The sequence below is a fragment of the Periplaneta americana genome, chromosome 13 (assembly GCF_040183065.1).
Source record: "Periplaneta americana isolate PAMFEO1 chromosome 13, P.americana_PAMFEO1_priV1, whole genome shotgun sequence".
NCBI classification, from domain to species: domain Eukaryota; kingdom Metazoa; phylum Arthropoda; class Insecta; order Blattodea; family Blattidae; genus Periplaneta; species Periplaneta americana.
Window position 1 is genome coordinate 126,334,529 of NC_091129.1, and position 25,993 is coordinate 126,360,521.

The 25,993-nt window shown below is 35.8% G+C and overlaps 2 protein-coding genes across 5 annotated transcripts in view; one reads left to right on the forward strand and one right to left on the reverse strand.

The window, feature by feature from the left end:
• Nucleotides 1-25,993, forward strand: part of LOC138712398 (sodium-coupled neutral amino acid transporter 7-like) — a 216,576-nt gene that overhangs the window by 139,027 nt on the left and 51,556 nt on the right. The gene's annotated exons all lie outside the window — the stretch shown is intronic.
• LOC138712390 (cytochrome b5-related protein-like) overlaps nt 1-25,993 on the reverse strand; it is a 58,783-nt gene that overhangs the window by 31,309 nt on the left and 1,481 nt on the right. For 2 of the 3 annotated variants that reach the window (XM_069844092.1, XM_069844090.1), the window contains exon 1: nt 4,026-4,182. The exons of the other annotated variant lie outside the window; for it this stretch is intronic. The gene's annotated coding sequence lies outside the window, so the exon portion shown is untranslated. Of the gene's footprint in view, nt 1-4,025; nt 4,183-25,993 lie in introns of those variants that run through there. 3 annotated transcript variants of the gene reach the window in all.

Consider the following 25,993-nt stretch of genomic DNA (forward strand, 5'->3'; position numbering starts at 1 on the left):
GTTGGAGTAAAATCTCTATGGTATACAATAAATGAAACTAAAATGATACTATGCGCATTATGCGTTATGCATATTTCTATAAATTTTCATTTGTTTCATATCTCGAAGTTGCAATGTTGGTGTTAAATCTCTATGCAATATAATAAATGAGACTAAAATACTATGCGCATTATGCGTTATGCATATTTCTATAAATTTTTATTTGTTTCATATCTCGAAGCTGCAATGTTGGTGTAAAATCTCTATGGTATACAATAAATGAAACTAAAATGATACTATGCGCATTATGCGTTATGCATATTTCTATAAATTTTTATTTGTTTCATATCTCGAAGCTGCAATGTTGGTATAAAATCTCTATGGAATACAATAAATGAAACTAAAATACTATACGCATTATGCGTTATGCATATTTCTATACATTTTTATTTGTTTCATATCTCGAAGTTGCAATGTTGGTGTTAAATCTCTATGGAATACAATAAATGAGACTAAAATACTATGCGCATTATGCGTTATGCATATTTCTATAAATTTTTATTTGTTTCATATCTCGAAGTTGCAATGTTGGTGTAAAATCTCTATGGAATACAATAAATGAGACTAAAATACTATGCGCATTATGCGTTATGCATATTTCTATAAATTTTTATTTGTTTCATATCTCGAAGCTGCAATGTTGGTGTAAAATCTCTATGGAATACAATAAATGAAACTAAAATACAATACGCATTATGCGTTATGCATATTTCTATAAATTTTTATTTGTTTCATATCTCGAAGCTGCAATGTTGGTGTAAAATCTCTATGGAATACAATAAATGAAACTAAAATACAATACGCATTATGCGTTATGCATATTTCTATAAATTTTTATTTGTTTCATATCTCGAAGCTGCAATGTTGGTGTTAAATCTCTATGGAATACAATAAATGAGACTAAAATACTATGCGCATTATGCGTTATGCATATTTCTATAAATTTTTATTTGTTTCATATCTCGAAGCTGCAATGTTGGTGTTAAATCTCTATGGAATACAATAAATGAGACTAAAATACTATGCGCATTATGCGTTATGCATATTTCTATAAATTTTTATTTGTTTCATATCTCGAAGTTGCAATGTTGGTGTAAAATCTCTATGGAATACAATAAATGAAACTAAAATACAATACGCATTATGCGTTATGCATATTTCTATAAATTTTTATTTGTTTCATATCTCGAAGCTGCAATGTTGGTGTTAAATCTCTATGGAATACAATAAATGAGACTAAAATACTATGCGCATTATGCGTTATGCATATTTCTATAAATTTTTATTTGTTTCATATCTCGAAGCTGCAATGTTAGTGTTAAATCTCTATGGAATACAATAAATGAGACTAAAATACTATGCGCATTATGCGTTATGCATATTTCTATAAATTTTTATTTGTTTCATATCTCGAAGTTGCAATGTTGGTGTAAAATCTCTATGGAATACAATAAATGAGACTAAAATACTATGCGCATTATGCGTTATGCATATTTCTATAAATTTTTATTTGTTTCATATCTCGAAGCTGCAATGTTGGTGTAAAATCTCTATGGAATACAATAAATGAAACTAAAATACAATACGCATTATGCGTTATGCATATTTCTATAAATTTTTATTTGTTTCATATCTCGAAGCTGCAATGTTGGTGTTAAATCTCTATGGAATACAATAAATGAGACTAAAATACTATGCGCATTATGCGTTATGCATATTTCTATAAATTTTTATTTGTTTCATATCTCGAAGCTGCAATGTTGGTGTTAAATCTCTATGGAATACAATAAATGAGACTAAAATACTATGCGCATTATGCGTTATGCATATTTCTATAAATTTTTATTTGTTTCATATCTCGAAGTTGCAATGTTGGTGTAAAATCTCTATGGAATACAATAAATGAGACTAAAATACTATGCGCATTATGCGTTATGCATATTTCTATAAATTTTTATTTGTTTCATATCTCGAAGCTGCAATGTTGGTGTAAAATCTCTATGGAATACAATAAATGAAACTAAAATACAATACGCATTATGCGTTATGCATATTTCTATAAATTTTTATTTGTTTCATATCTCGAAGCTGCAATGTTGGTGTAAAATCTCTATGGAATACAATAAATGAGACTAAAATACTATGCGCATTATGCGTTATGCATATTTCTATAAATTTTTATTTGTTTCATATCTCGAAGCTGCAATGTTGGAGTAAAATCTCTATAGAATACAATAAATGAGACTAAAATACTATGCGCTTTATGCGTTATGCATATTTCTATAAATTTTTATTTGTTTCATATCTCGAAGCTGCAATGTTGGTGTAAAATCTCTATAGAATACAATAAATGAAACTAAAATGATACTATGCGCATTATGCGTTATGCATATTTCTATAAATTTTTATTTGTTTCATATCTCGAAGCTGCAGTGTTGGTGTAAAATCTCTATAGAATACAATAAATGAAACTAAAATGATACTATGCGCATTATGCGTTATGCATATTTCTATAAATTTTTATTTGTTTCATATCTCGAAGCTGCAATGTTGGAGTAAAATCTCTATGGTATACAATAAATGGAACTAAAATACTATGCGCATTATGCGTTATGCATATTTCTATAAATTTTTATTTGTTTCATATCTCGAAGCTGCAATGTTGGAATAAAATCTCTATGGTATACAATAAATGAAACTAAAATACTATGCGCATTATGCGTTATGCATATTTCTATAATTTTTATTTGTTTCATATCTCGAATCTGCAATGTTGGAGTAAAATCTCTATGGTATAAAATAAATGAAACTAAAATGATACTATGCGCATTATGCGTTATGCATATTTCTATAAATTTTTATTTGGTTCATATCTCGAAGTTGCAGTGTTGGTGTTAAATCTCTATGGAATATAATAAATGAGACTAAAATACTATGCTCATTATGCGTTATGCATATTTCTATAAATTTTTATTTGTTTCATATCTCGAAGCTGCAATGTTGGAGTAAAATCTCTATGGTATACAATAAATGAAACTAAAATGATACTATGCGCATTATGCGTTATGCATATTTCTATAAATTTTCATTTGTTTCATATCTCGAAGTTGCAATGTTGGTGTTAAAACTCTATGGAATATAATAAATGAGACTAAAATACTATGCGCATTATGCGTTATGCATATTTCTATAAATTTTTATTTGTTTCATATCTCGAAGCTGCAATGTTGGTGTAAAATCTCTATGGTATACAATAAATGAAACTAAAATGATACTATGCGCATTATGCGTTATGCATATTTCTATAAATTTTTATTTGTTTCATATCTCGAAGCTGCAATGTTGGAGTAAAATCTCTATGGTATACAATAAATGAAACTAAAATGATACTATGCGCATTATGCGTTATGCATATTTCTATAAAATTTTATTTGTTTCATATCTCGCAGCTGCAATGTTGGAGTAAAATCTCTATGGTATACAATAAATGAAACTAAAATGATACTATGCACATTAGCCTACAAATACAGCGGTAGTACATTCAAACTTTTCTCTCGGGAGATTGCTTACAAAGTGTACTGGAGTTTCTTTTGAAAAATTTGAACGAAGAAGGCATGTGGTTTGGATGATTTCTTTTTTAATGGACCACCATTATGTTTTTTGTTTTTGTTTAAAATATCTATTACTTTGTAATGAAATGATTATATTTAATGTGCCTCATTCCCGAATAATTGACTCATAGATATTGAACACAAACCAAACCAGTCCAATAGTTTACGAGTAATTGCTATATGCGTACAGTTAGACGTCTATTTCTGTGAACATTTCGAAATAAATTTATTGTAGCATCACAATTCAATCTCCTTTACATTGTATAACGATAAAGAAATTAATGGAAATATAGAAGAACATAATGTTATTCGTAATAGTTATTGCCGATTAATTATTCAAATGGACCCCTTCTCTGTCAAGAGCGTGTTGTTTACCTGTTTTGCGAGGTTGCAGACTTGGCGAACAGCGAGCACCTGGCGGTCACATCGCGAGTCACACTACGACTACTCCGAAAGATCGGTGCGCAAGAGTTGCGAGTTTACTAACCTTCGTTACCGCGACCCTGTCCGCCCTCCACATGCACAGAACAAGAAATGCCCGAGGCAGTTGACAAAACCATCAACGTGTTCCATCGCGTGCAATCGTATTTAGACGAAACATTTTGGAGAAACGCCGAGCCCACGTCTTCAGAGAAGATTGGAAGGAATGAAAAGTGAAGAAAGATTAGGAAGTGGGAGGAGAGTAAGAAAGTTAAGAGATGGAGGAATGCAGGAAAGAATAGTAAGCGGGGAAGTAGAGGGAATGTTACAATGTGGAGGAATGCAAGAACGATTAGTAGCTGGAGGAATACAAGAAAGATTAGTAGATTGAAGAATACAGGGAATAATAGATAGTGGAGGATTAGAGGAGATATTAGTTAGCGGAAGAATATTGAGCAGATAATGAGGTGGAAGGATACGGGGAATATTACTATACAAAGAGACAGAGGAAAGATTAGGAGGTGGAAGAATACATGAAACATTAAAAGGAGGAGGAATGCAGAGAATATTAGAAGGTGGAGGAATGCAGGGAATATTAGAAGGTTGAAGAATGCAGGGAATATTAGAAGGTGGAGGAATGCATGGAACATTAAAAGGTGGAGGAATGCAGGGAATATTAGAAGGTGGAAGAATACAGAGAATATTAGAAGGAGGAGGAATGCATGGAACATTAAAAGGTGGAGGAATGCAGGGAATATTAGAAGGTGGAAGAATACAGAGAATATTAGAAGGTGGAGGAATGCATGGAACATTAAAAGGTGGAGGAATGCAGGGAATATTAGAAGATGGATGAATGCATGGAACATTAGAAAGTGGAAGAATGCATGGAACATAAAAAGGTGGAGGAATGCAGGGAATATTAGGTGAAAGAATGCAGGGAATATTAGAAGATGGATGAATGCATGGAACATTAGAAAGTGGAGGAATGCATGGAACATTAAAAGGTGGAGGAATGCAGGGAATATTAGAAGGTGAAAGAATGCAGGGAATATTAGAAGGTGGAAGAATACAGAGAATATTAGAAGGTGGAGGAATGCATGGGACATTAAAAGGTGGAGGAATGCAGGGAATATTAGAAGGTGAAAGAATGCAGGGAATATTAGAAGGTGGAAGAATACAGAGAATATTAGAAGGTGGAGGAATGCATGGGACATTAAAAGGTGGAGGAATGCAGGGAATATTAGAAGGTGGAAGAATACAGAGAATATTAGAAGATGGAGGAATGCATGGAACATTACAAGGTGAAGGAATGCAGGGAATATTAGAAGGTGGAAGAATACAGAGAATATTAGAAGGTGGAGGAATGCATGGAACATTAAAAGGTGAAGGAATGCAGGGAATATTAGAAGGTGGAAGAATACAGAGAATATTAGAAGGTGGAGGAATGCATGGTACATTGAAAGGTGGAGGAATGCAGGGAATATTAGAAGGTGAAAGAATGCAGGAAATATTAGAAGGTGGAGGAGTGCATGGAACATTAAAAGGTGGAGGAATGCAGGGAATATTAGAAGGTGGAAGAATACAGAGAATATTAGAAGGTGGAGGAATGCATGGAACATTAAAAGGTGGAGGAATGCAGGGAATATTAGAAGGTGGAAGAATACAGAGAATGTTAGAAGGTGGAGGAATGCATGGAACATTAAAAGGTGGAGGAATGCAGGGAATATTAGAAGGTGAAAGAATGCAGGGAATATCAGAAGGTGGAGGAATGCATGGAACATTAAAAGGTGGAGGAATGCAGGGAATATTAGAAGGTGGAAGAATACAGAGAATATTAGAAGGTGGAGGAATGCATGGAACATTAAAAGGTGGAGGAATGCAGGGAATATTAGAAGGTGGAAGAATACAGAGAATATTAGAAGATGGAGGAATGCATGGAACATTAATAGGTGAAGGAATGCAGGGAATATTAGAAGGTGGAAGAATACAGAGAATATTAGAAGGTGGAGGAATGCATGGAACATTAATAGGTGAAGGAATGCAGGGAATATTAGAAGGTGGAAGAATACAGAGAATATTAGAAGGTGGAGGAATGCATGGTACATTAAAAGGTGGAGGAATGCAGGGAATATTAGAAGGTGAAAGAATGCAGGGAATATTAGAAGGTGGAGGAATGCATGGAACATTAAAAGGTGGAGGAATGCAGGGAATATTAGAAGGTGGAAGAATACAGAGAATATTAGAAGGTGGAGGAATGCATGGAACATTAAAAGGTGGAGGAATGCAGGGAGTATTAGAAGGTGAAAGAATGCAAGGAATATTAGAAGGTGGCGGAATGCATGGAACATTAAAAGGTGGAGGAATGCAGGGAGTATTAGAAGGTGAAAGAATGCAGGGAATATTAGAAGGTGGAGGAATGCATGGAACATTAAAAGGTGGAGGAATGCAGGGAATATTAGGAGGTGAAAGAATGCAGGGAATATTAGAAGGTGGAGGAATGCATAGAACATTAAAAGGTCGAGGAATGCAGGGAATATTAGAAGGTGAAAGAATGCAGGGAATATTAGAAGGTGGAGGAATGCATGGAACATTAAAAGGTGGAGGAATGCAGGGAATATTAGAAGGTGGAAGAATACAGAGAATATTAGAAGGTGGAGGAATGCATGGAACATTAAAAGGTGGAGGAATGCAGGGAATATTAGAAGGTGAAAGAATGCAGGGAATATTAGAAGGTGAAAGAATGCAGGGAACATTAAAAGGTGGAGGAATGCAGGGAATATTAGAAGGTGGAGGAATGTACGGAGTATTAGAAGGTGGCGGAATTCAGAGAATATAAGAAGGTGGAAGAATACATGGAACATTAAAAGGAGGAGGAGGAATGCAGAGAATATTAGAAGGTGGAGGAATGCAGAGAAGAAGGTGGAGGAATGTACGAGTATTAGAAGGTGGGGGAATGCAGGGAATATTAGAAGGTGGAGAAATGCAGGGAATATTAGAAGGTGGAGAAATGTAGAGAATATTATAAGGTGGAGAAGTTACGTAGTATTAGAAGGTGGAGCAATGGAAGGAGTATTAGAAGTTGGAGAAATTCAAAGTTATGAATGCTTCATTTGCATCATTCATACAATTATGGGTAATTTTGGTTACTATATGATGATTGCAATGCAATACATTTATCATTGAGTGAAAGAGATGCTTCGACTTGCAGACATTTTACAGTCACATGGATGGCTTTTCAGTCTATTAGATGTCACAGAGATGACACAAAGAGGTTCCTAAAGGTCTACAGATAAAACAGACTGCTCTTCTAATATTATGAGCGGTGAAATGAAGAGTGTTATTGGAATGAAATATTTAAGATTGAGGGAAACGGGAGAACAGGGGAAAGCTTTCATCCCCCGATCTTGTCCACTGCAGGTATCATTCATTCAACGCCGAGAATCGAATCCCAGTTCGCAGGATGATAAGCTCGCGCTCTAGCATAGAGATACCAGATGGATTTGTTCTTGTGTTAGCCACATCTCACAATACTTAAAACAACTGTATTTAATGATAGGTTTCCAGATAGCTGACTGACTAGTTTGAAAACCTTGGATATGTTGTTATATTAGAATCCTGCTCTAGCCTTGCTGCGCTACACTCATAAAATTACATTGGCTGAATTTAGATGAAATTACTGCTCAGAGGAGAAGGACGGAACGAACAGGTAGAGCAGAAGTGTGTGGCCTTGGAAGATCGTAACACAAAGAAATCTTGAAGATAGTTTGGTTCAAAGCATATTGTAATCATTATAGCATATAAAAAAGATGTAACTGATTGATATTGCATCTTAAGGCTGGTTCACAAACCGGGAACGGAAACGACAACGAGAACGGAAATAATGTTAAAATAAATGTATTTAAACAATATTTCCGTTCTCGTTCTCGTTGTCGTTTCCGTTCCCGGTTTATTGTGAACCAGCCTTTACTCTTAAAGTATTCTTTCAGCTAATACCGTATCTTATTTAACTAAGCTGGAGCTAAATGACAGCTGTTAGCAGTATGAGATGAAGATAAATGCAAATAAGACGACGATCTTGGTCATAGGAAGAAACATAAATAAGGTAAACTTGCGAATTCTAAATAAGGCAGTAGAGCAAGTGGACAGCTTCAAATACTTGGGGTGTACTGTCAGCAGTAACATGAGCTGCTGCCAGGAAGTCAAAAGGATGATAGCAATGACCAAGGAAGCGTTTGATAAAAAAGGAGCATCTTCTGCAAAAAAAAACTAAGGAAGAGACTAGTGAAGTGCCTTGTGTGGAGTGTGGCATTGTATGGGGAAGAAACATGGACATTACGACGAAGTGAAGAGAAGCACTCGAAATGGTGGATATGGAGAAGAATGGAACATGTGAAGTGAACAGACAGAATAAGAAATGAAGCTGTGTTGGAAAAAGTGAGTGAAGAAAGGATAATGGTGAAACTGATCAGGAAGAGGAAAAGGAATTGGTTGGGTCACTGGCTGGGAAGAAACTGCCTACTTAAGGATGCAGTGGAAGGAGTTATGAACGGGAGAAGAGTTCGGAGTAGGATGATAGACGACATGAATCGTATGAGGAGACAAAGAAGAAGGCAGAAAATAGGAAAGATTGGAAAAATCTGGGTTTACAGTGAAAGATCTACCCTTGGGCAGAACACTAAGAATGAATGAATTTCACTAAGGGCGGGTATCCATTTTTACTATTTTCAGATTTTTAGTGATTATTAACAAGACAATGCTTCTCTATCAGATCACAAACGCTGGTAGTCCAACTCCCTATAGTTTACGACAACCTGTTTGTACAAGATTTGAAACCATTGTCATTCTTGGGGCACTAAGGGCGAATTTTTTTATTCTATTTTAGTAGGTTATTTTACGACGTTTTATCAACATCTTAGATTATTTAGCGTCTGAATCAGATGAACTTGATAATGCCGGTGAACTGAGTTCGGGGTCCAACACCGAAAGTTACCCAGCATTTGCTCATATTGGGTTGAAGGAAAACCCCGGAAAAACCTCAACCAGGTAACTTGCCCCGACCGGGAATCGAACCCGGGCCACCTGATTTCGCGGCTAGGCGCGCTAACCGTTACTCCACAGGTGTGGACCTAAGGGCGAATGTGGACTTCAACTTCATTCACAATGATGTTATTTTCATGGATAACCGCCTAGATAACATGAACAACCGCCTTTATGATTAACAGTTTTAGTCGTGTTCATAAGACGATAGCCCACAATCAATTTCATTTCGTTTTTTTCTCCCCATTTCCTTAAAACCTCATAATTGTGACAACTGTCCGTAGTGAAGTAAGGTACAGGTTATCTGAATAAATTCTTTCACAATATTAAAGATTTTATTAATTTGTCCTACAGAATAATATCTGTAATATTGACAATTAATATTAGAGGAGAAAAATCCGCTCCGGCGCCGGGGATCGAACCCGGATCCTTGGTTCTACGTACCAAGCGCTCTGACCACTGAGCTACGCCGAATTAATAAAATCTTTAATATTCTCACAGCTAGCAGTGCATATTTCTGTACGGATTACTGTGCACTTAACTGCGGTATCCCGGCAAAACAGTCACTCAGTTGAGTGCGCCCCTTGTATAATGGCAGTTGACTTGGACATAAAACGTCAACGTATATGCCTAACTTGGAGTCCGACCACAAAGGAATACACTGAAGGAGGAAAGTTCGATCCGGTGCTGTGGATAGAATTCGGCGTAGCTCAGTGGTCAGAGAGCTTGGTACGTAGAACCAAGGACCCGAGTTCGATCCCCTGCGCCGGAGCGGATTTTTCTCCTTAAATATTAAATTCTTTGAGACTATCTCGGAATGTGTCACATTTCATTGCTGTAGCCAATTCCACATAAGAAAGACGAGAAAATTAAATGCCTACTAAGCTTCCAAGTTTAAAGTTAATCGGTTTGTCCATACTTTTTTTTTCAATCTGTTATCTCTGAGGAGTCAAGTGTCAGCGCCTTCTTCAGAAATTCCCATGGTTACTTGCTTGATGGTATGTCTCTGTAATTTACTGTCAAGTACAGAATGCCAGAATTTTGCTTGCTAAACATGTGTGTCAAATAAAATTGGAAGGCGTAGGTTAATGACACGTAAAATGACCCTGACCTACAGAGAATTTGCAGTTAGGAGTAGGTAAGGTCTCGAGTCTTGCGGGAGCAATGTTGCTATAGTTTTCTACTTTCAGCTTTTCAGCTGACATACATGGAGTAGCATTATGCACTCATACAATAACATTTGCGTCTCTTTTTTATTTTGTCGTTAGAGGAAGTATTGCAATGCTGCAAAATATAAATTTCTTGATTTTCGCGGAAGTAAACGTTTTTAGAATCCTCGATAACAATAAAGTTGTTTTTTCGCATTCATTGTGTTGTTCGTATACAGTGATTTCGAAGTAAATACGTCTATACATCGAAGTATCACTAGAGAAATCAGGATTGCAGAACTGGGTATCAGGATCAGAGAATAAGTGTAAGACTGTTACATAAACTTGTGGTAGCCTCGCTGTTTTCTGTGTGGTGCGTCTCGCATCATTCTCTAATTCAGTGGTCGTCAGCACTCGCTGAAATGTGCAAAGGGTATGCGGTGCTGTCCCATGTGCACTATCGTGCAACAGGGAGAGATGGAAAGCATACCCGCTAGCATCTACTGAGTGCACCCTAGTGCACTGCGTTTTCCGCGGGTAAGAGAGACTAGCCCCAGCGTGCTCTGTGCTGACGACCCCTGCCCTAATTCATTGGTTCCCAAACTAGGGGTTGTGTAAAGAGCTGAGGGAGATTGCGAAATGATTTACAAAATGAAACAAAAAAACACGCTTTATTAACATAGCCTATAGGCCTACTTACTGTGTGTCCAGAAATATAAACAACATTTGTTATACACTAAACTAAAAAATAATTTTATTAATGCGAAAAATATACCTGTTTTCAGAAAGTATCTCTCAAATCTGAACGGTATACACATAGTGATATCACTTTCAAGTTCAATGAGATTTCTTGTCTTTGTTTTGATGACAATCATAGACGAGAAGCTTATTTTGCATAAATATGGGGTTGCAAATATTATAAAAAAAATTAAGACCTTCTTTTGCAAGCTCGGGGTACTCATGCATACTTTTGTTCCAAAGCTGATCTACACTCTGCGAAAAAGCATAGTTTCAATATTCGATCAGTAGATACGTACAATAGTGGCAAAAAAACCGGACTGACCCTTGTAGCTGATTTCAGAGCCTTGTTCACTCCAGAGCATCATAGATTGGTAAATAAGACTTTCGTGGTTCAAATCCTGTCTGGGAAGGAAACTTTTTTTTTGTTCCTTATTCAAATTTATTCCCAATACTTTTCGATTGCAGCGATATTTTACTACTTAATTAACTTATCATTCCCAGAACATGAATTTTACCAGCAATCTCGAAAAGTATTGAGAATAAATTTGAATAAGTAACAAAAACAAAGTTTCCTTCCCAGGCAGGATTCGAACCACGAAAGTCTTAGTTACCAGTCTATCGTGCTCTGGAGTGAACAAGGCTCTGAAATCAGCTACAAGGGTCGGTCCGGTTTTTTTTTGCCACTACTGTACATATTAAAATTATCACTATTTTCTTTTTTTTATCCAGTTGAACGCAACTATCTAAAAATGGATTTAGTATACAAGTATCTTCAAGGAAATATTCAAAAGCGTTGTTTAGAATGTTGCAAATTTAATTTCATGTTCTCAAAAACAAATTCAGAATCTCTCGTATCATACGTAAGGTAAATTTTCGACTAGTTCTTCAATGCAATGTCGACCAAAAATAAAATTTCTTTAAAAATACTTTGATTTTATCACCGGCTGTTATTATGTTAACATCTTGGCCTTGAAAGCTAATGTTCAAAGTGTTAAGTCTGAAAGTAAGCTACTAGAATTGATGTTCATATAACATATCGTGTTATTGTTGCACTACGTTATTCTATTTCGGTTGTTTTTTGAGTGATATCCACTAGTTTTGAGTAAAATAATCGTTGTTTTAAAATTTACAGGGATTTTTATTTTTCGAATGGGATTAAGTACCCCACCAGTTCGGTAGTGGGGATCGCATACAAAAGTCTCGACCAAAAATGGGTCGCGCCTTCAAAAAGTTTGAGGAACTATTTCTCTAATTATTCGTTAGGTGCTGCTTTTCTCCCTCGACTCGACGACAACAGGACGGGGACTATTGTGGGATGCAGTGGTAGTAGCTGTCTGTGCTGTAATGGGTACTCATGCGTAACTGGCCTAATCGCCCTATCATTTAACGTTATTTTTGGTTTTGTCGGTCTTTTGGGTTTTTTTCCCCTGCGTAATTTACTGAAGTCCCTTAAGTGCGAAGTGAGACAAGTGGCCTTCAGGCTAAGAGTTCACATAAAGCTTAAGGTGAAAGGACTCGATCTCGTGTACCTTTAAGCTTACCACTTCCTCCTTTCTCCTTCATTGGTTCTTTTGTAGGTATCTGAATTATTACGGTTCAGAATTTAGTCTAATCTGGGTGACTAAACCGGATAACAGAATAAGGGAACGAAAAGTGTAAGACTGTTTTGCAGTCGTTAGATGACAGCATAGTGAAATTGATAAAAGTTGTTGTCTTGAAAGTTCATTAGGATGATCAGTCTGTTACATGTGATCAGGGGTTTAGACTGAGAAATCACTTTTGCTTCAAATTCTAAGTAACAAACCAAAGTTTGTACTAAATACTATTCATCCTATTACAGATTTTTTAAAATTATATTTATTGGTAGGTTTTACTTTGAGAGAGGAACAGAGATTAAGGATGTTTGAGAATAAGGTTCTTAGGAAAATATTTGGGGCTAAAAGGGATGAAGTTACAGGAGAATGGAGAAAATTACACTATGCAGAACTGCACGCATTGTATGCTTCACCTGACATAATTAGGAACATTAAATCCATATGTTTGAGATGGGCAGGGCATGTAGCACGTATGGGTGAATCCAGAAATGCACATAGAGTGTTAGTTGGGAGGCCGGGGGGAAAAAGACCTTTGGGGAGGCCGAGACGTAGATGGGAGGATAATATTAAAATGGATTTGAGGGAGGTGGGATATGATGATAGAGAATGGATTAATGTTGCACAGGATAGGGACCGATGGCGGGCTTATGTGAGGGCGACAATGAACCTGCGGGTTCCTTAAAAGCCATTTGTAAGTAAGTAATATATATTCATATATGAGGCCTCGCCGTCCTCATTGAATAATCAAGACTATATGTAGTCAAATTGTAGATTCCTAGGAGAAAATATCGTTCCGGCACCAGGAATCGAACCCAGGACCTCTCGGCTCTGCGCGCTGAGCGCTCTTTCCTTCTTAGCTATGCCGGGACCGGGATCCGATACAAAGGAGGAGAGTTCGGCCGGCGCCGTGAGTCGGCCTCCTCAAAGTTATTTTTCCCTCTGGCCTCACAACTAACACTCTATATTATACAATATATTCTTAAAGAGAAATGATCTACGTTTATAGCAATATATGTTTAATTGATTTCGTTTTTAACTTATATGTTTTGAGATTATGACATACATCAGTGTGTCACAAATATGAAATACTAATATTATTAGTATACCTTGGTTTTCTGTTTCGTTACTAGTGTTGGCACGTATAGCATGAGGGAAAAACCTCATCTTCAAGCAAACTTATAAAACGGTGAAATGAAAAGGCAATCAAAGAAGCCATAAAACAAGTTCGAGAAAAGACGTGAGAGACGATTCACCTGGATTCAGTATTACGGTTGGGAAAACACCTTCTAATAAAGATGCTGAATGCTTGTTCTGTGCTTTTCTTAGTAGAGGCCATTTTGAATTTGCAATTTTGTTAATCTTGTAACTTGTTAATAGTATTCCATACATGTACCTCTATTGTTATGAAGGAAATATGTTAGATTTTGAGGAAATTATTTGTTTAAAACATTTTATAACATCTTACGAACTTCTACGAGTAACTCCAGTCTACCATTCACAGGGACGTTCAGCAATAAACAGGACTATACTTTATTTTCATTATTCAAAACATGTAGCAAAACGAAAAAAACAAAATGGTATTCCATATTTATAACACTTACTCTAATAATATTACTAAGCCACCGGGGTGGCTAAGTCGGTTAAGGCGCTTGCCTGTCGGTCTGAAGTTGCGCTCGGGCGCGGGTTCGATTCCTGCTTGGGCTGACTACCTGGTTGGGTTTTCTCCGAGGTTTTCCCCAACCGTAAGGTGAATGCCAGGATGGCGAATTCTCGGCCTAATCTCGCCAAATACCATCTCGCTATCACCAATCTCATGGACGCTAAATAACCTCGCAGTTGATACAGCGTCGTTAAATAACCAACTAAATAATAATAATAATAATAATAATAATAATAATAATAATAATAATGATAATAATAATATATTAATAACAAAGTAATATAATAATAAAAGTTCAAAGTTGCTGGTTTGCTAGCCAGGTTGCTACGTCATACTTCCTAGAACGTTCAGCAGTTTCACTGGCGTTCAGTCCTTGCAAACCATCTGTTGCTGAGAGATCCGCTCCCCGGCTCACTAAGAGCTTCACAAGAGGGAGACTGCCAGATGAGGCTGCTTCATGCAGGGGCGTCTTCATATCTGCATCTCTTGCGTTCACATCCGCCCCCGATTTCAGCAGAATGTCGCACAACTCCACAAATCCTTCCCAAGCTGCCCAGTGCAGGGCTGTCTTGTTTCTCCTGTCTCTAGCCCCCACATCTGCACCCCTGTCCAGAAGCAGGCAGGCCACCTCACTGTAATTGTTCTTCGCTGCAAAGAAAAGAGGAGTCCAGCGTACTGTGTTCCTCGGGTCTAGTTCAGCGCCGGCGTCCAGTAGCAATCTTGTCGCTTCTGTATGCCCCTGGCTGGCAGCGTTGTGCAGGGGCGTCTTCTGGAACAGATCTCTTGCGTTCGCATATGCTCCAGTATCCACCAGCAAGGACACGACATTGACGAAGCCTTTGTGAGCTGCGATATGCAGCGCCGTTATGTTAAATCCTCCGCGAGAGTCTACTTTCGCTCCTCTGTTCAGCAGAAGCTGACAAACGGCCACCCGGCCATATTCGGCAGCAGTATGCAACGGTGTGCGCTGGTTCTTGTCTCTGATCTCCGGATCGACGCCAGTGTCCAACAGCAATCGTGCAATGTGTGTTCTATCCCAACGAGCAGCTACGTGTAATGTTGTCAGGCCGTCGCTATCTCTTGCAGATACATTCGTACCCAATTCGAACAAAGCTCGGAGCACTTGCAAGTTGTCAAATGCTATGGCGTACGGTAGCATCTGCCTTCTTTCTAAATCGGTGATTTCTGAGAGTTCCTGCAACACAAGTTTGTTTATTTAAATTTTGTATACGATTCTTGAATCAATACTACTACTCCCATTATTACTACTAATATAATAATAATAATAATAATAATAATAATAATAATAATAATAATAATAATAACAATATTGGAATAAGTGCACACAATATATAGGGAAGAAAGCAGATTATAAAGTGACAAGAGATTCATAGAAGCTCTGTAATTATGTGAAACGTTTTAGACTATATTCTCGGTTGGGAGTTATTGTGATATTTAGGTCTTTAAGGAATCGATTTTTTATGAGGATTGTGAATACGATTGGGAGTCAAATATATTTAATTAAATTTATATGTTGTATATTTTAATGACTATTTTTCCTCGATTTTTATTGGATATATACAGGGTGTTTCAAAAATAGGGGGCATAATTACAGGTATGTGTTCCCCATAAGTACACAATACAAAATGTTTATTACAACATGTGTCCGGAAATGCTTGGTTTCCGAGTTATGGCCTTCAAAACAGTGATATTCACCGGAATGTTTTTCTTCCCGCAGGTAGGTGCCGTGACAAAAAATATTAACAGAGGACACTCTGACAGTTAATTCCAAGGCGAAGGGTACATTTAGTGTTGTGTTTGGCGTTTGCAGCTGGCAGAAGTGCACGTCATGTACGGTAAGGCGGACGGCAATGCTGCGCTGGCTCGTCGTTTGTACTAGGAGAGGTACCCTGATCGATGGATAGGTAGAGGTGGCCTAATTGCTTGGCCTCCACGCTCACCTGATTTGGACCACATCGATTTCTACTTGTGGGGTCATTTAAAATCATTGGTGTATTCGTCTCTTCGGAATCGAATTGTGGCAGGTTGTGAGGAAATACGCAATATCTGGAATTTGGGATCGTGTTCGAAGGGCCATGAGACAACGATGTGAGGTCTTTATTCAAGCAGGAGGTGGACATTTTGAACATCTGCTGTAAAGGCAACTACCTGCGGGAAGAAAAACTTTCAGGTGAATATCACTGTTTTGAAGGCCTAACTCGGAAACCAAGCATTCCCGGACACATGTTGTAATGGACTTTTTGTATTGTCTACATATGGGAAATACAGACCTGAATTATGCCCTCTATTTCTGGAACACCTGTACAGCTGTTAGCAGTATGAAATGAAGATAAATGCAAACAAGACGAAGACCATGGTCAGAGGAAGAAAAGTAAAGCTGGTAAATGTGCGAATTTTAAATGAGGCAGTAGAGCAAGTGGACAGCTTCAAATACTTGGGGCGTAACATAAGCTGCTGCCAAGAAGTCAAAAGGAGGATAGCAATGAAAATAAAATTTGTAATAGAAAAAGAAGCATCTTCTGCGGACCTTTGGAGAAAAAACTAATGAAGAGACTAGTTAAGTACTGTATGTGGAGTGTGGCATTGTATGGGTCAGAAACATGGACATTACGACATTTGAAATGTGGATATGGAAGAGGATGGAGCATGTGAAATGGACAGAGAGAATGAGACATGAAGCTGTGTAGGAAAGAGTGGGTGAAGGAAGAATGATGCTTAAACTGATCAGAAGGAGGAAAAGGAATTGGCTGGATCACGGGTTGAGAAGAAACTGCCTTCTGAAAGATGCACTGGAAAGAATGGTGAACGGAAGAAGAGTTCGGGGCAAAAGAAGATATCAGATGATAGACGACATTAAGATATATGGATCATATACGGAAACAGAGGACGGCAGAAGATAGGAAAGACTGGAGAATGCTGGGTTTGCAGTGAAAGACCTACCCTTGGCGGAACACTGAATGAATATATATATATATATATATATATATATATATATAGTTACACATTAACTGTGTTTCATCTTAATTGGTTTGTTGGAGAGCTGTCAGAGAGAAAAGAGAGGAAAGAAATAAGATATGTAATTCTATTCTATCCCTCTAGCTTTAAACACCTTATCAATGTAAGAGTCTAATCCGTTGCTAAGCAAATGACGTCTGAATAGTGTGACGTGACTCATTGCCGTAGCTAAACAACTGGCGTCAGACGTTGAAATTTTCGTAACACTTTATTCATTTGAAAGTCGAGCATTAACGTTTCACGCTAAAAGGTAATATTTCTCCCTTTCTCCAACTTAAAAAGCATACAGTAGCCTACATCGTGTTTAACACATGGCTTTGCATTAAGTTCATACTTACACGAGTAAGGTTCTGATTCTCATTTTGCTCTTCATCACACTGCAATTTGCACTGAAATTAAGAAATTATAGAGAACTTAAATACAATGAAATAATTAAAAACTGTGCTATCACATTTTAACCTATTTAAGATATAATTTGATTTAAGTTAACGTAAGTATTTTGTTACTTAAAAAATAGCATTTTAATGGAAGTATTATAACACTAATTTAGCATATTAATTTAATCAGATACGTACGTATTAATGCGTAGATACGTACTTATTTCCGATTGTTTTTTCTTCCTTTGTTTCGTTTATGTTTTCGCTTACACGAAGTACAATGCGAGAATATTTTAATATCATAAAAATTGCATTTCAAAATTTTCACGCAAGCATATTTTAAGAATCTCCAATACCGAAATATGTTTTTTGACATATCGTTTAATTACAGCGACTTATTCTAAACTATTAGATTATATTAAGATTTATATTCAAGTATTCTCTTCTTATACTTCAGCTTCTCTGAATTTTATGTGGTTTAGTTAATTATGCCTATTCTACAAGTCTGACATCCTTATGTGTCTATATATGCACATAAATTACCATTGAAGAACATTTCAACTCGATGAGGGCCACTCTTAACTGTCTGCGTAAGACATGCTACATCAGGGATAAAATATAGTTTATACAAAAAATATTTCCGTCCATGCGGTTTTCTTAAGGCGATGCGCTACTGAAAATAGTCGAATTTGACCAATTTTATCATTTTCTTTATTTTCGCGCTAAAAAAGGTAGGTTGCATGAAAATTTTATCTTAATATCTTAATTATAAGTATAATTGGTAGACGTTGTGTTAATGTACGAGTTACTGTATTTGTAACAAATCTTTAAACAATTGTTATCTCAAAAAATAAATTTTCTACGTTTTCTACAAGTATTCATTATATTTTTCAGTGGTTAAAGCTAGAGTGATGAAACTTGGCGTACTTATTCATTAATGTTTCTGTTGAAAAGTGGAGCATTTGATTGGTTGTATTGAGCATAGTTTTATTGCTAAAGAATTATACTTAAAGCAATATTATTATTTTTATTAATGTTTGAACTTTGAAGAAATTATATATGAACAAGTCAGTGTAGGACATTACTAATGCTCCATTGCACAAAATGCAGTGTTACCTTTAAGAAAAAGTTAGATTAAAAATATATTTTTTTAGAAATAGAATTTTCACTAAGAAAATTAAAAACAAAAACAAAATAAATTTAATTTTTTAAAAAGTGCTTATGAGAAAGATTGAAACTTAGAATGTGTGATTATGATATTGATATGCATATTCAGTAAAATTTTCAAATCTCTTGCTCAAAAATTGTGGATTTTATAATCAACTTAAAAAGTATAGACCTATTTCTGTGTGTGAACATTGAAAAATGAAACAACGAAAGAAACAAAAATTATATTTTATAAAACTGTAGCAGTACCTCCAATAACTTATGAAACGTAAACCAGAGCTCTTCCATTAAAGATAAATAATAAATACAAGTGATATTCGATACTTATTTAAGGAAACCAGGTAGTGAGTAGGAGTCAAAAATCCGATTTTTTATTTTGTGTTAAAAAAAGTACAAAACTTGCTCTTTAAAACAATATAAAAATTGTGGAGGGTATTTTTGCAGATATGCCCTTTAAATGGCCTCTTTAAATTTATCTGTGCATGTAATTCATACATCCTTCTTTTTTAATGCAGTTTTCCATAAGTTGACATTATTCAAACTTTAGTGCATTTTTCTCTCAAACTAATAAATCAATTTTATATGAAATTTTACAGTGTTTTCTGCAGCCTGTGTTCTACATAGTAGACCTACAGGTTTAAGAATATCACACACATAACACGAGAAAAAAAATATATGAATTGAAAAAAATTGCAAATATATTAACAAAGTTCATTATTTTGTTCTGTTTCACTAGGGGTGAAATATTTAACTAAATTTTGCTTTAGAATTTACAAAATACATTACTGGATATCTTAAAAAAAATACAAAGCGTATGAGTGAAGATTGTAGCAATTGTTGTGCACCTGAAGAATGAGGTACACTACACTTAGCAAAGTGGTAAAACAGGTTATCAGTTAGGGTCTTTATTTTGCACTTGGATACGAAACTAATAAGTTGTCTTTTGTACCACTGAATTCAGAATGATTGATTGTATGAGCATGAAAAATTTTATTCCACTCTGAGCACTAAATGCCTAGAAATATTGAATTAAACTTTTGTACTCAAATTTTTTAATCGTACAGGCATCACTACCCACTACCCTTAAGGAGACACTTATGTGAGTTTTAAAACTTCTACAATTTCCAACCAAAATTTATGAATTTTAAATTATACTCCGTTGCTGGAATCTCTAGAGTACTGGAGACGAAACAAATCTTTTGCGCAATTGATGAGTGGAGGGGGCCAGTCCAATGACCGCTCTGAGGGAAAGCATTGCAAGAAGACGAGCGTCTAAAATGCCACACTCTCTGCCACGCCCATCTTACCCCTTACGGGCCGTGAGCCGATGCAGCCCGCAATACACTCCAGTACTGATAGGCTCTGCCCATTCCCTTGTCATCGTCTCCACTCAAATGCGTGGACTTACTTTACAGATTTCAGAAATGGAGTGTACATAAACACGCCTACAATACTATCATCTGTACAAAATTTGGTGCCATTAGAGCTAATAGTTTTAAAATCATATTTTTTTAAATATATTTTATATTGACGTCACTAAAAAGGCTTCTTGCGACAAATTTTTCAAAATATTTAGTTCATATTGGCTAAAAAGCTTGCAAATAGTCATGGGAACATAAATTAATTATTTTTTTGAACTCAGTCTAAATAGAGAGTCACAATAAAGTTTTAAGTGAATTTTACTAATTTTTCCACCATTATTTCGCCATAGTGTCCCCTTAATATCTGTTAAAGACGGGATTAGACGAATTACAAATTAATGCCTTACTACAATAAAGGCTGATTCACAATAAACCGGGAACGAGAACCAGAACGAGAACGGAATTCACGTTCCCGGGCACCGTCAAGCTTCTCGTTAATTGTGAATGCTCACATGTAAGTTAAATACATTTATTTTAACAATAATATCCGCTCTCGTTGTCGTTTCCATTCCCGGTTTATTGTGAACCAGCCTTAAGTATATGAGTGCAAAACAAATTGTTTGGAGCACGCCCAGAAAATGCTAGATTATACCAATATCACTGCCTTTCTTTGTTATATCTTATTTCGCCCTTTCATATCGACTTATAATTCAGTGCGGTGTAGGGTAGAGTATATACAGTATATAATTTTACCAACATTAGACAGGCCTCCCTGGTCGTGTGGTCAGCACGGTACAGAGCCATCGCTGAGACAACACAAGACAGCACATGATAACGGACAAATATCCAGATCCGTGGACAAAGAATAAATCTGCTTTAATTGCTGAGAGCAGGAATCGAATCACAGATCGCTTGGATGGGAATCTCATATACTATCCATAGAGGTAAGACAGCGACTGCCTAAACCTATATATATAATTTGAACTGGTAATGGAAATTACGGGAAAACGGCTGAACGGATTTTAATAAACGGCCCCTCATTTTGAAGCTTGGAACCCAAAATTTTTCGGAAAAATAGTATTTTTAAGTGAAATGTCAATTTTCCTACATAATTTTCCTATTTTCCAAAATCCATCTGTCGTCAATTTTGAGAACTAGCTAATTGCATTCAGGAGAAGCGAAGCGAGCATCAAGTCGGCCGTGTTGCATTTCAGATTAAAACAAAACACACACTACAGTAAACAATATTACACGAAGGCCATGATCTGCAAGAATGCTGACATATTTAGAGCTCAAATTAAATTGGTTATTAAAAACTTAACTTACTAAAAATAATTTACAGGTTCGATTCTGTGGTGTGTAATTTTCTGGGTACAGCTGTGTATTGGATATTAAAAACTACAAAACTTGAGGTGGTTTGATGACGTTATTACTATTATAAATGAAATATTATTGTAGTTAATGCCGTGATGTGACTATTTTTTATTAATTATACATATTAATGCTATATTGACGATATGAAAGTGAAACGTTTTGGGGTTATATAAGTAGATGTAGAGAATAACTTAAATTAGATTTTGATTTCTATATTTTACTGAGTGGCGGCTATATAGGATATATAGTGTATGTTACTCATAGCTATAAAACTTACGTAAGATAATAATATTATTAAAAATCAAATATTTTTATTGTTATTAATCAAGTGGGGTTGGGTCTTTTTCATATATTTAATGACGGTGTGGTGTAGATATTTATATGCATGGTTCTCTTCAGTATTGGCTCGAGAGAGAGAGAATCTTTAATTATTATGGAAGCAAATAACTTTCAGAATGTCTGGTATTCTTCATTGAAAATAAATCTGAAAAATGTTTATTTGAACGTCTAATGAACTTAGTTTGCAGCACTTGCTGCACAAGCCACTAGTAAATTTATAAGAAGATGTCAAGGTCGATCTTGGAAAAGATACAAGGACTGAGGCTGGAACAGGTTTTTATTGCCTAATCCACAACGTGAAGATTAATAGGAACTGCATTAGAGAGCTCCGGGTTTTAATATTTGTTTTCTCTTTGAGAACAATTCGGCAGCAATTGGATAGAGAATTTCAAAAGACTAAGCCTTCTTTCAGAAAACCTTTACTGTGAATATTATTTTAGGAATAAATTTAATTAAAACTGCTGATGTAATTCAAGGAAATCAGTCTGACAAAACAAAATCTATTAATATCCTTCGGCTTTGGAGATAATACTAAGTCTGCACAGTCATGAGGACTTCCAAGATCTTATGTTCAATTTTGTGGCTCCAAGGCAAAATGTGATGTCATTCTTGCAGTTTTTCAAGAACGAGCATTAGTTTGAACGACCGTATAATATCATAGTAATCACGTTTCATAACAACGGGTTAGAAAGAAAAATAATAGAGATATATTTTGCCACAATGAAGATAGGCCTACTATCAGGTTGCACAACAAATCTCAAAATATCATTTTTGTCAAAAATTGACGTATAACTTTTTGCCTTGGACCCACAGAATTATCCACACCTGTGGAGTAACGGCTAGCGCGTCTGGCCGCGAAACCAGGTGGCCGGGTTCGAATTCCGGTCGGGGAAAGTTACCTGGATGAGGTTTTTCCCGGGGTTTTCTCTCAACCCATTATGAGCAAATGCTGGGTAACTATAGGTGCTGCACTCCGGACTCATTTCACCGGAATTATCACCTGCATTTCATTCAGACGCTAAATAACCTGAGATGGTGATACAGCGTTGTAAAATAACCCGCTAAAAACCCATAGAATTTCGTTCGCTATTGATTTATAGCTATTTAGCAATTAAATCCTTTGTAATGAAAGTAATAAAAGTGTTACATATCAAATCGTAAAACACACGACTTAAAAACTTTGTATCACGTAACAATTTCTAGAAAGCAAAAGTAATGTTGAACAGTCGTTCCATTCTTCTGTTGTATATTTAAAATATTGCAAAGAATTTACAATGTATCTCTTAATAAACTTGAAATTTTCAGATGTCGGATACTATTTATCCTACTTCACCTAATACCGGTATTTGATTGCACACCTCACACTTGTCGGTTTCTCTGAGTAGATATTGGTTTTGCTGCGGGATCTCTCTATCGTGATCGAAAAAATTCTGGTTCATTTCTTCAGATATATTTGTGCTCTCCGTCTTATTAATTAACGGAGTTTGAGTGGTTTTGTCTTCATATAGTTGATCCATTTCCTTTTCTATATTGGTTAAAATAGTTTGCCGATCTATCGGCTGATCATTGCAACGAAACTCGCTCATTTCGTGAAGCTGCTTCTTCACTTCAGCCGACATGCCTCCTTGCTGAAGAGTGAGATTCAACATTTGAAGCAGCAGGATCTGCAGTGATGAGAGGGACACTGCATTCTGCACAATTATCTCTGAATTCATGTTCTGAAAGTACAAATGGTAATACTTATCTTACATGGGCTGTGTTTCGTATTGCATCCCATTCTCTAATTTTTAGTGATGACTGTGAAGATGACAGATATTTTTTAAATGTGATATGAAATATATTTTTCATTATGTTAAGTCAAGATTTTGACATGAAAATTCGAAGTTAAATTAATGTAATTCATGGAATTCTGGACGTTTTAATTATTATTTATGCTCGACCATGCTGAAATGTAGTAATTATACACCTGGTAGTAGCCCTTTAATGCACCTCATTAAAGTACACCTATTCATTATAATTCATTTGTTCAGCCAATGAGAAATCACCATTGTACCATTATAAAACCGCAAGTATCGATTATTCTCGGATATGCAATCGAAAGACAATTAGCGAAAAGTCACGGAGGCTGGAAATCCAATACTGTTGCAGAAGGTTATGTTCTGTTACTATAATAATTAGCGTTAATTGTAAATAATATTCAAATAAATTCAATTTGTCATCTCGTTTTTCAATTCTAAATCAATTTCCAGGTTATATCAAGACTAATCTTCATGTTATTCTCTAGATTATATCAAGGTCAATGACATTCGTCCTCGGAAAAAATTAATACTTTCGCGTCTGCGCACATCTCACAATCCAGATCAGTTCCGCTCCTCACTTACATAACCATAACATGAATACTTCTGAATAATTTCAAGTTAGAAATATGGTCGAACATAAAAAGTCGTATGAAACTTGCCTATAATGGTAATTAAGACGCTCGTATGAAAATTATGAAACTCGCTTGCGCTCGTTTCATAAACAAACATACTCGCATTTTAATTACTACCATTACAGACTCGTTGCATAATGTACTATTTTTAAATTTATATGTATTTGTATTAAGCAATTAATATACAGTACATACTTTGCGAATTTATAGATACTGTCTGGGTTTTAAATGGACGTTTACACAAGACGTTATTGAAAAGCTTTATTTTCTAAAGTTATTTTCTTTTCATAAAATGTTGTAGATATTGTTTTCAGAAATTCTGCATTGCAAAATCATTGTATTACTAGCAAAATGTTGCATTGTGAATAGACTATAGAGAATGAGTAATGTCATTAATTTCAGGAAATTATTCTTTCAGATATTTCAAACAACAAGTTTTATTATCATTTTGTCGTTTTTGCTTCCTTTTTGAGATAAAAATTGTTTTATATAAACCATTTCATAGCGTATTTTGAAAAAAGGCATTGATTTAATACTTAATGTGCTCAATCAATTTAAGACATCGGTGTATTATGATTAAAGGTAGGAATTTATACCACAACATGAGGATATTAGGTTAGTTGTGCTTAGACTATCGTTATGTCATGAATGACGTGAAAAGCCTGAGGTTTGGCCAGGTTACAACTGAAATGTGTTGTGTATCTCAGCAATTGAATGGGGATATGTTTCTTATGCGTACAACGAACACTTTATGCATACCTAACCTTGTAGTCTCTGTGGGTAGATTCCTATCTTTAATTATGATAATAAATGATAAAAAAATTTCAGTTTTGTCCTTCAAATGCGCAGAAATTTGATCCGAACAAATGAAACATTGTAAAATTCCTTTGCAGAACGAAAAGTTACATTTGTTCGGTCATATTTCTGCACATTTGAAAGACAAAGCTAGCACCGGCGTGGCTCAGTCGATTAAGGCCTGCCGATCTGAAGTTGCGCTCGGGCGCGGATTCGATCCCCGCTTGAGCTAATTACCTGATTGAGTTTTTTCCGAGGTTTCCCCAACCGTAAGGTGAATGCCAGGTAATCTATGGCGAATCCTCGGCCTCATCTCGCCAAATACCATCTCGCTATCACCAATCTCATCGACGCTAAATATCCTGTAGTTGATACAGAGTCGTTAAATAACCAACTTAGAAAAAAGACAAGACTAAAATTCTTTCAATCATTTATTATCATAATGCATTTTCCCAAAACATGCTATGAAAAGTTTCATATAAAACTATTTTCATCTCGAAAAGGAAGCAAAAACGAGCAAAACTGTACTTATCTTTTTTTGTCCGAAATATCTCAAAGAATAACCCCCTGAAATTAATGACATTACTTAAGGTTCACTCTGTATAACAATGGATAATTTATGTCATTAGTTATGAAAACTAAAAATAACAAAAATGAAAGGTTACGTTTGAAAATTAGAAAAATGAAATTAAGATAGTACAGAAACCGAAATATTCTTTAAAAAACAACTCGTATGTTATTTCTTCAGTAGGTAGGTTTCAACGAGGAAATGTGTTGCTGTAGTGTGTATTTAACTATGGTTAAAATACGTGTTTCCCAATATATTTCAGACAGCTGACTAACTGATATTGGCAATGTAAAT